The 10,141-nt window shown below is 45.5% G+C and overlaps 1 protein-coding gene across 1 annotated transcript in view; it reads right to left on the reverse strand.

Moving 5' to 3' along the window:
* Window positions 1-7,544, reverse strand: part of PEA15 (proliferation and apoptosis adaptor protein 15) — a 41,228-nt gene extending 33,684 nt beyond the window's left edge. The window contains exon 1 of the mRNA XM_072427565.1: window positions 7,237-7,544. The gene's annotated coding sequence lies outside the window, so the exon portion shown is untranslated. The remainder of the gene's footprint in view (window positions 1-7,236) is intronic.
* Window positions 7,545-10,141: the final 2,597 nt, after the last annotated feature.

Consider the following 10,141-nt stretch of genomic DNA (forward strand, 5'->3'; position numbering starts at 1 on the left):
CCTCTCCTGTAACATTCTCTTTTCCTGCAGGCACAGCAGTGATCTGATTGGACACTGGGGGCGCCATATATTGGCCCTCATTAATTGGTACTGTGGGGTAGCTGATACCACATAATGGCGCCTCGCTGTTAGGACTTGGGGGTAATATTTCCAGGCACTGACTTGATGTTGGGTCAATATACAGTTCTTGTTCAGTCCCCCCACTGACTATGGACGGCACTGATCGATACAAAAAGGGGAAAAAAGGAGAATTTATAATTCTGAGCCATCTACCAAAAACAAACAGAATCTGCAGATACCAATTAGCCAGTCTGAACCAATGGCACAGTGTTGGGTGATTGGCTGATTCACCCACTGGCCAATCACATCTCTCAGCAAGTGCTGCAATGAGCTTCCTGTCCTCGTGTTCCCAGCTCCGCCCACCTGCCCTAAACATCACAAAGGGGTCTCACTCACGTCATGTTTTTGTGTTGGTTTTTTTTAGTATTCCTCTAACAAGTGTTGAAGAGCCTATTAATGATAAGGGCGGAGCTTTAAAATTGCCAATTAAGAAGAAAGGAGACGCTGATTCTTCCTTAAGCCCCGCCCCTGCAGAGAAGTTTTCCTAAAGTTCTATCCCCACCGATATCACTGTTTTTGAACATGGATGTAATGGAGGTGGAAGGGTTAATCTTATCCTTGCCATCTTAGTAAAAAGGAAGCGCGTCTTTCGGAGAAACGGCTCAAATTTAGTTTTGGCTTCCTTTTTTAAAGAAAAAAAAAAGTTCTGTCCAAAATGAAATGAAAATGGAGATTAAAGTTGCTGAGACCAAGCAATTGTTTCCCACTTGTGACATCACTGCCGAGCTGACCAATGGGAGCTCACGCTCAAGGAAGATATGAAAAGAACATCATGGCGCCATATTCTTTTTCCTATATTAAGCCCCTCTCTGTGGCCCTTTGGTTCTTTTTTGTGTGGCCCTGGGCACCCCAGCAGTCAGTAGTGGTTGGATTAGTAACATTCTACTAACAATCTCCTGTAACAGACTTTATTAGGGGCTGTCTTCTGGATTCCTGCCTATAGGGGGAGCTGTTTTGCCTGGGGAGCCAATCAGAGTCTCTGTTTTCACATTAACCCCGCCCCTGCTGAAGCCTACCAATGAAAAGTAGGGATTTCCTAGCAGAGAGACTAACATGGAAGTTCCTTAAAGGTAAGATTTCATTCTATAGATGGTAATGATGGTGGTGTGGGGGGCGTGGGATCCCCTATAGCCTTAGTTAGACTTTGGATACACTTTAACAGTCTCTTGCACATTATAAGCAGTCTCTAACAGTTTCCTGTTACTTGGAAGTTTTTTTTTTGAGTCTCTGTTGACATAGAAATTCTTTTACAGTATCTTGTGCCATAGGAGCTATCCCTAAAATAGCACCCTCTCAAAACATTCATCTATCTCTGACAGTCTCTTTTACATTGGTAGCAGTCTCTAGCAGTTTCATGTTGCAGTCTGTTAACATGACATTAGTCCCTTACAGTCTGTTGTAACATAGCATATGTCTTTAACAATCTCTGTTGGTAGCAGTCTCCTGTTATTTAAAAGCAGGTTTGTCTCTATTGATATGGTATCAGTATCCTACAGTCTCTTGTTGCATGGGAGCCTTCTCTATCAAAACATTCATTTCTCTCTGACAGTCCCTTGCACATTGGTAGCAGTCTCTAGCTGTCTCATGTTACTTGTAATCATATGGTTGCAGTCATTGTTGACTTGACATCAGTCTCTTGTAGCATAGAAGCTATATAACATGCCACCCTCCTGAAACATTCATCTCTCTCTGACAGTCTCTTGTACTTCCGTAGCAGTCTCCTGTTCAATTGAATAGTTTTGTTGCAGTCTCTGTTCACATGGCTCTTCTAGGTGCTGTCTATAACATTCAGCTCTCCCTATCAGTATCATGCACATGGGAAGCAGTTTCTGTTGATATAACATCAGTCTCTTGCAGTCTCTTGTAGCAAAATAACTGTCCCCAACAAGCCACCCTTGCCAAGCCTTCAGTCTCTTGCACATTGGTAGCAGTCTCTAGCAGTCACCTGTTAAAGCAGGTTTATTACAGTCTCTGTTGACATGGCATCAGTCTCTTATAGCATAGAAGCAATCCCTAACATACCCCCATGTCTCTCTGACAGTCTCTTGTAACATAGCAGCTCTCACTTTGTAACTGTTGACGATTAAGCCATTCCTAACATGCCACCCTCCCGAAACCTTCCTCTCACTCTGGCAGTCTCTTCCACATGGGTAGCAGTCTCTGATAGCATATCACCTGTCTCTTACAGTCTCTTATATCACAGAAGCCATCTCTAACATGCCTCCTCATTTATACATCTCTGACAGTCTCTTGAACATGGGTAGCAGTCTCTGATGGCATATCACCTGTCTCTTACAGTCTCTTATATCACAGAAGCCATCTATAACATGCCTCCTCATTTATACATCTCTGACAGTCTCTTGCACATGGGTAGCAGTCTCTGATGACATATCACCTGTCTCTTATATCACAGAAGCTCTGGCAGTCTCTAGTAACGCTCTCTCTGCAGCTTGGCAATAGTAAACAGGAGCCCTATGGTAGCCTGCAGGCACAAGCGCTTTCATAAGGATTTCATGCGAGCGGCGGCCATAGGTCAGACGCAGGACTACAGACGCAGGACTACAGACACAGCCTGTCCCTCCATGGTTGCCGCGTTTATGGTTCGCACCCCACCGGTGACTCGGCGCTCTCATTTGGATTATCATGGCGTCTCTTTTTTTTTTGTTCTTTCACAAATAGGTCACTGGCTGCTTTATGCGCTGCGATTAATGAAGCGCTCTTAAAGGGCCGGAGCTCTAAATATCCCTCTACACCTGTTCAGATCCTTTACATTGTTTTATATATTTTATTTTCCCGTCCTTGTTTTGTAGGGGACCTGGAATTCTCGGGCCCATTGGGCTCTGCCGGCTGTGTGGGGAAGGCGGAATATTATCACGACATGCCTGGCTTGCTAATGCTGCATGGAAGAAGAAGAAGGCTGCGTTGTGTTCATTCATTCCGCTTCCCAGCTGTAACCCTTCCAAGCCTGGAGTCAGCTGCTTCATTGTCCCCATGTTTGGGAACCGGCGGGTCATCGGGCCCATCTCAGGGTGGTCAGGGGCCGCACCCTAAGGGGTAACATTTTATCACAATTTAATTGTTTAATACTCATCCACTCCCATAGAGCTGAATGGCCCCCAATCTGTGGCGTCATGTCTATGGAACAAGTACACCCGGACCATTGCTGTGGGACAGAATTAACCATTGGGGGCCCGAAATGTCAATGTTGCCCCCAGGTCCCCCCTGCTTATAAATGAACCAAGTTATCATGTTACCCCCGCACCTAGGGACAGTTATAGACAACATTGGGCAAATATGAAAATGGGCCCCCAAATGGATCAGTTCCCTACCACCCCCTCATTCTGCCCTGGGTATTTGCCCACCCAGCCCTACAACACCTGATGTCTAGAATCTTTCCTCTGTGGTTTCATTTTTAAACATTATTGTTACATTGTATCAAGGGAGCGTTGTGCTTGGCTGGAGTCATCCAGTAGCAGCAGCCCATTGGTCTTTTATTATAGGGAGCTATTTCTTATAATTAGGTCACATGACAGGAGGTTCCAACAGTCACCATGTGACTTTAATATAGGCAATCATCCAATCCAGGGATCTACATGGGGCCTCCTCTGTCCAATCAGATCCTGCGTATGGAGACTTTAGATCAGCCTGAACAGTCTCTTGCACATTGGTAACAGACTCTAGTAGTTTCTTGTAACATGGAAACAGTTTTTCTTGTCTCCAGTAGGGATTTAAGTACAAAATTGATATTTCTGGGTTAGGAAAAAGCCTCCTCTGCCCACAGAGCCAATCTTGTGAGAGGGCACAGATGGGGTGGTTCAGGTGAACTACTGGTAACCAAGAAAACATGGAAGCTCCAGATAGAATCTCTTTACTATGGTCTCAGTGTTCTATAACAGCAGGTTCTAGCAGTCCCTTGTCATATATATCAGAAAATAGGTTGTGGCTCCATCTTCACTGGCTGCATGCTTGCTGGGTGAAGGTGATAGGGATCGCGACTTTATTTGCCATATTCCTACCCTGACAGGTTCCCTTTAAGGCAGGAATGTCAGGCCTGGGCTGTCTGTGGCTGCAGCTTGTAGGAGAGTCAGAGGAAACAGATGTTTTAATAATAAGCCAGATCTGAGATAAAAAACATCTGGGAAATGGCTGTGCAAGGAGCTACCCCAACTCCAGATCTCATGGGAACCTCAGCCCCCCAATGAGGAAACTTTAAGGGGTCCTCCAGTTCCCCTGCTTAGTCCTGTAGCTGCTTCTTCCAATACTTCTACAGCTTTGACATAAAGCCCAACTACGGGGTCATGGTGGGGAAAGGGTTAAAATTGATGATTGTGCGTTAATGTCCTGGTGACAACCACACCCTGCATTTCCTGTATGGGTGTCACAAAAACAGGAAGTGAGAGCAAATCTCTCCTTTGGAGTCACAGATTATAAATAATAATGATCGTATTTAACCCCACAGCACGCAGAGTTCAGGCGTGAGTCAGGAGGACCAGAACATGAATTCCATGAGACATAACAAATCCAGGGTCTGTTCTGACTTTAGCACAGATGCAGCGTTTGCTGGATTTCATCAACAGACCCGAAAGTTCCCCTGCAGGCTGCCCCCCTAATGAACCAATGGAGTTCACCCCCCTCCGTCTCAGGAAATGTCTCCATGGAATGTGGTGTTATTAGATATGTCAGACAGGAAATGGTGATAGGGGTGAGAGGACCGCTTAGGCTTCCTGTATCAGTGTCCCCGCATGCTGAGATGGCAGAACTGTTAGCACTTTCACACAGACCCAGCAACCCAGTGCAGGGATGGTGGGAGCCCTATAATGGGTTCAGCAGGTGTACAGACTGAAGGAAGGTCTATAATGACAGGGCATGCTGGGAGCTGTAGTCCCACGGCAGCAATGCTTGGAATATCATCCGAATCATTTTCTTAATTCCATTACTGAGTATTGTCTGATATAATGATCTTTCTGCACTTTTAAATTGGGTTCTGTTCAGCCAGTCTTGTAATTCACATACTCTCCACTAGGGTGACACCACCATTCACAACCTGCAGCTTTCTCTGCATTCCTCAGCACAGCCCCCAGTGCCTGAAACATGTCAGACCGACATCACATGTCCTGCCTGATCTCTGCTGTTCAGGGCATCATGGGACTGGCAATATTTGCTTTGTATTTGGGGGGTAGCTCCTAGTGGGATGTACCAGGTATGAGTTAGCTACAGCTGCTTTCCGATTGGTTGTTAGGGATTGCAATTTTAATAAAAGGAACCAATCATGCATGGCGCCTGTTTCATATCTGGCTATGGTGCAAAGTGAAGCCAACCCTGGGAATTAACCTCGACACTGCCTGATTGGTGGCGTTCCTTGACGTAGGCGTGATGGCCCAACGCGTTTCGATGGCACAAAAACAGCGGTGGGTAAGGTCCTGGCACAGGATGACATCCCAAAAAAAAAAAAAGAAAGCAACCCTCCCACGCTTCGGAAGTGGTCTTGTCAAGCTGCCCTGTCTACTTCCCCAAACAACACGCCCAAACTTCCTAACATGACTCCAGCAATGGGCCCCTGACGAATCAACTAACGGGAGGCCGTCTCCTTCACCAGAGCCCAGGGCGTGATACGGATGGGGGGGAGTGGTGCCTAACGGAATAGCTTCACACTGGCAGACACTCGGGAATTCATCATTGAACGGCGAGCTGTGGTCAGGTAATGACTAACCGTTCTGCAAAATCCGGCCAAAAAGTTCCCACGGCAGGGCAAATACCCGGATCTCACAGGGGGTGACACCCATGAAAAAAACAAGGCGTTGGTGGGGCAGGAACCTAATTTTTAGATTCTGTTATTAAACATTTAAGGAGGTCAACTACACGGGGATGGGTGGGGAAAGGGGGCAGTTTTATTAGTTGTTGCGTAGACCAGGGTGGGGAATTGGCCCGGTGCCTTTTGGTGGTGGTACCAGTAGAACCATACAGATGACCTATTTAGGTGTAGCGATCAAACAGTAGCCCGGAATTGGTCAAAAATTAATAATAATAATACAAGAACGACCTGTAACTGATGGCTGCCTATTCCTCTGGTCCAATTTTACCAGAACAACCCAACATACCAGGAAGGTGGAACCAGTCCAACTGTATGAGTGACCCGGGAAAATGTATTTGTCAATACCCGCCCATTTTCATCTAGAAGAACCGGTCCAGATGTACCAGAACTAACTTCTACATCGGGACGGTGAAATCGGTCAAACCATGCAAGAGACCTGGCCAAATATAAGTTCTCTGTGGATAAGGAACCACTCCTAAGTCATAACCCAAATGGGCACCCGATCCAAAACATCCACCAATTGCCAATTCCTCAGTCCGAATTTACCAGAACAGCCTCAGTAGACCCGGTCCAGCTGTACAAGTGACCTGATGAAATTTAATAGAAATCTTCAAAAACAATGAGCCGGTCTAAATTTATAACAACTGCCGATGACACCAAAACGGGCACCTGACCCAAAACATGAACCCATTGCCTATTCTTCAAGGAGACCCAGTCCAATTTTATCTCAACAGTCCCTAACACCGAGTTGGTAGACCCCATTCAATATTATAAATGACCCGGTCCAATTTATTAGAAAACTTCTCCAAAAACAAGCAGCCAAAATTTATACCAATTGCCAATGACGCCATAATGGGCACCTGACCCAAAATATGAACCCATTGCCTTTTTTTCTAGCAGACAATCTTACTGCAACAGTCCCTAACACCGGGTCGGTAGATCCCATCCAATAGTACGAATGACCCAGGCAAATTTAATCAAAAACTTCTCCAAAAACAAGCAGCCAAAATTTATAGCAAATGCCGATAACACCAAAGTATGAACCAGACCCAACACGTCCGCCCCTTTCCCATTCCGATGGCTAAGCCGGCTAACCCACTGGGACCAGCCCGAGTTTCCAACTCGAACTGCCTCCGAGCAAAGTTGCCTGAACGCATCGACAAGTTCACATGGGTTAAACTTGCCCGGTTGACAGCCCAGATGTCCAACCCATGAGAAGACGTGGTAAGGCGATGGACGCTTCTTGCCGACGGCCACTCCCAACCCTCCGGTTTCCCCAATTTTGACCACAGCGCATCTCTTACCGTGTCCTCCTCCTTGGGTCGGTGGGGGGAGAAGAAAAGTCCGCTGGTATTTCCTAGATAATGGGGGGCAGGCAAGTTGTCTGCTTTGGGTTTCCACCAAGGGTTGGGTTTTTTTATTTCCCGGTTCTCCAAGGCTGTCCAGAGGGGCTTTGGAAGGACCGGCCGGGTGACTCAGCTTCTGCTGCTTCTCTGCTGGCTTGCTGGAGAATTTCCCTTCAGACAGAAGAGATTTCTGTGGAGGTTTCACTCCACCCTTTTGTGCTGAGTGATGTCAGAGAAATGCTGTGTGTGAGAGAAGAAGGGAGAGGGAGATAGGCTTTGTATTAATTGCCACACGCCCAGAATGAAAAACGCTGCATCCACCGCCAGCCAGCACGCCATTCGCCTGAATCCAAAGGATGGGAGGAAGAAGCCATTGCTGAGCCGCCCTTCCCAAAAAAGAAAAATCCCCATTGCCTGGCTGCCGCACCGATTTCACAAGTTCTGACCCAAATTGGCACGACGGCTCCATTAAAAACCCATCTGTAATGTTCCGGTACAAAGACGCTTCCGGGGCTTTATTCCCATAAACTGTCATGCCGATCCCCTGGGTTCTGGAAATGAGTGAATGTGACACCTTCCCTTTTTTATTATTATTATTATTATTAATAAACAGAATTTATATAGCGCCAACATATTACGTAGCGCTGTACATTAAATATGGTTGCAAATGACAGACAGATACAGGCAGTGACACAGGAGGAGGAGAGGACCCTGCCCCGAAGAGCTTACAATCTAAGAGGAGGGAAGCAGCACACAATAGGAAGGGTGGTGGAGAATTTCAGATTCACTGCTTTATAAATAAACATAAAAATTTCTGTTGTTCCTCTGATCTGCATGCGTGCTTCAGGCTGGTGGAATTAAAGGATTGAAGAGGAAGGATCTGTATAACAGCCAGGCACAGGTCAACAATGGCGCCCCCCTTTGACTATTTTTTATTCTTTTTTTATATTTTTTATTTTATGCAAATATGGAGGTCATCATTGCCGCCTTTCCATCGCTGGCTGTCATGCAGGTCCTCTGGATTTAGTTCTTTGATGAAGCCAGAGGATTGGTATGACAATCAGGAATTTGGCAATGGGCACCTCTTGTATTTTAAAATTGCAAGTTTGCAATTCATGGTGAGAAGAAAAAAGAAATTGCCCATTCCTGCCCTTTTTATAGCCTAGCTGTCATGATGATCCGGAGGCTTCCGTATTTTCTGACACACTGGTCTGGAGCATGCATATGGAAAGTCCTGGTTCCACTGGCTGCACACTTACTTCAGTTGGTGGTGAGGGGAAGAGGAAAATGAAGCCAGACAACCAGCATTTTCAGAAAAAGCATTAAATCCTTGTCTGCTTGTATCCCGGAGACTCCATGCAGCCTCCTCATAGAGACAGAACCTTTATTATAAAAGCTTTTTAATTTCCACTGCTTGCTACTCGGCAATGTCAACCTAAAAAAAAAAATCAGCATTTTGGGGGACCTCAGGTCTAACCAATGGTGCATTTGCATTGCAAAGCAGTTTGGTTGTGTGCAAATTTATTTTTAGCTGTGGTTAAAAACTCAACTCCGCCATTTTTTTCGGTATGAGCCCCATCTCCTACAGACAATGCTTGAAATATGTCACTGTCAGAGCTCCCATGGATAATAGGGCTGCCAATGGAAACTTATGTTGCTCACAGGCCACAGTGCCTTATTGATCACATGACCCCCCTAAGTTACGCTGATCTGCAGATCTCTAAGAAATGTTTCCGGCTGTCTTTGAAATGCCATGGGGCTTCATATTAATAAATGCCATTGAATGGCCCTGTAGTGATGATTCAGAACATTAGTCAGCGCGCACTTATCAGCAAACGCCATTAGGATGATGCAAAGGATGTGCAAACTCATTTTATGGGTCAGGGCTCAGGAGCTGAGCCAAGGCAGACGACTGTTGTGTTGGCGCCACCTAAAGGATGGACGCCGGAGGGACGTTCTATTTTTACACGGCGATCTTTCATATCTAGGCTATGAGCATGAATTTAATATGCCGAGTAATTCGTAATTATGTGGAGCGTCATGACAAAAGAGAATTATAGCTGTGTGGAAAAATAGGTCCAAGAGACAGGCGGCTGTGCCGGAGACAATTATTGGAGATGTATGGGGGACGGTTACTGTAGACTGGTCAACGACCCAACGATCCTGCACCTAATGCTGCTTTTAAATCTGACTCATTAATCCATTGTACCCGTAAACCGATTACCCCAATACTTGTAAGAGACTGCTACATTACAAGAGACTGCTATATTATAAGAAAATGTTATATGAGACTGCTATGATAAAATTGAGAACTGCCCCATTTTAGAAGGCTACAGCATTATACGAAAAAGCTGAAAAAGTCACGAGACTGCTATGTTATAAATTGGATCTATCATGCAACAAGGGACTGCTATGTTACAAGAAAAAGCTGCTATCTCCCAAGAGACTGCTATGTTATAAGAGGGAGCTGCCACATTACAAGAGACTGCTATGTTATAAGAGGGAGCTGCCACATTACAAGAGAGTGCTTGTTGTAAGAGAGATCAGTCAAATTACAAGAGACAGCTATGTTATAAGAGAGAGCAGCCACATTACAACAGACTGCTAAGTTATAAGAGACAGCTGCCACATTACAAGAGACTGCTATGTTATAAGAGGCAGCTGCTGCATTACAAGAGACTGCTATGTTATGAGAGAGAGCTGCCAGGTTACAAGAGACTGCTATGTTATTAGAGAGCTGCCATATGTTATAAGAGGCAGCTGCTGCATTACAAGAGACTGATATGTTATAAGAGAGAGCTGCCACATTTCAAGAGACTGCTAAGTTATAGGAGAGACCTGCAACATTACAAGAGACTGCTAT

The sequence above is a fragment of the Pyxicephalus adspersus genome, chromosome 12 (assembly GCF_032062135.1).
Source record: "Pyxicephalus adspersus chromosome 12, UCB_Pads_2.0, whole genome shotgun sequence".
Classification (NCBI taxonomy): Eukaryota; Metazoa; Chordata; class Amphibia; order Anura; family Pyxicephalidae; genus Pyxicephalus; species Pyxicephalus adspersus.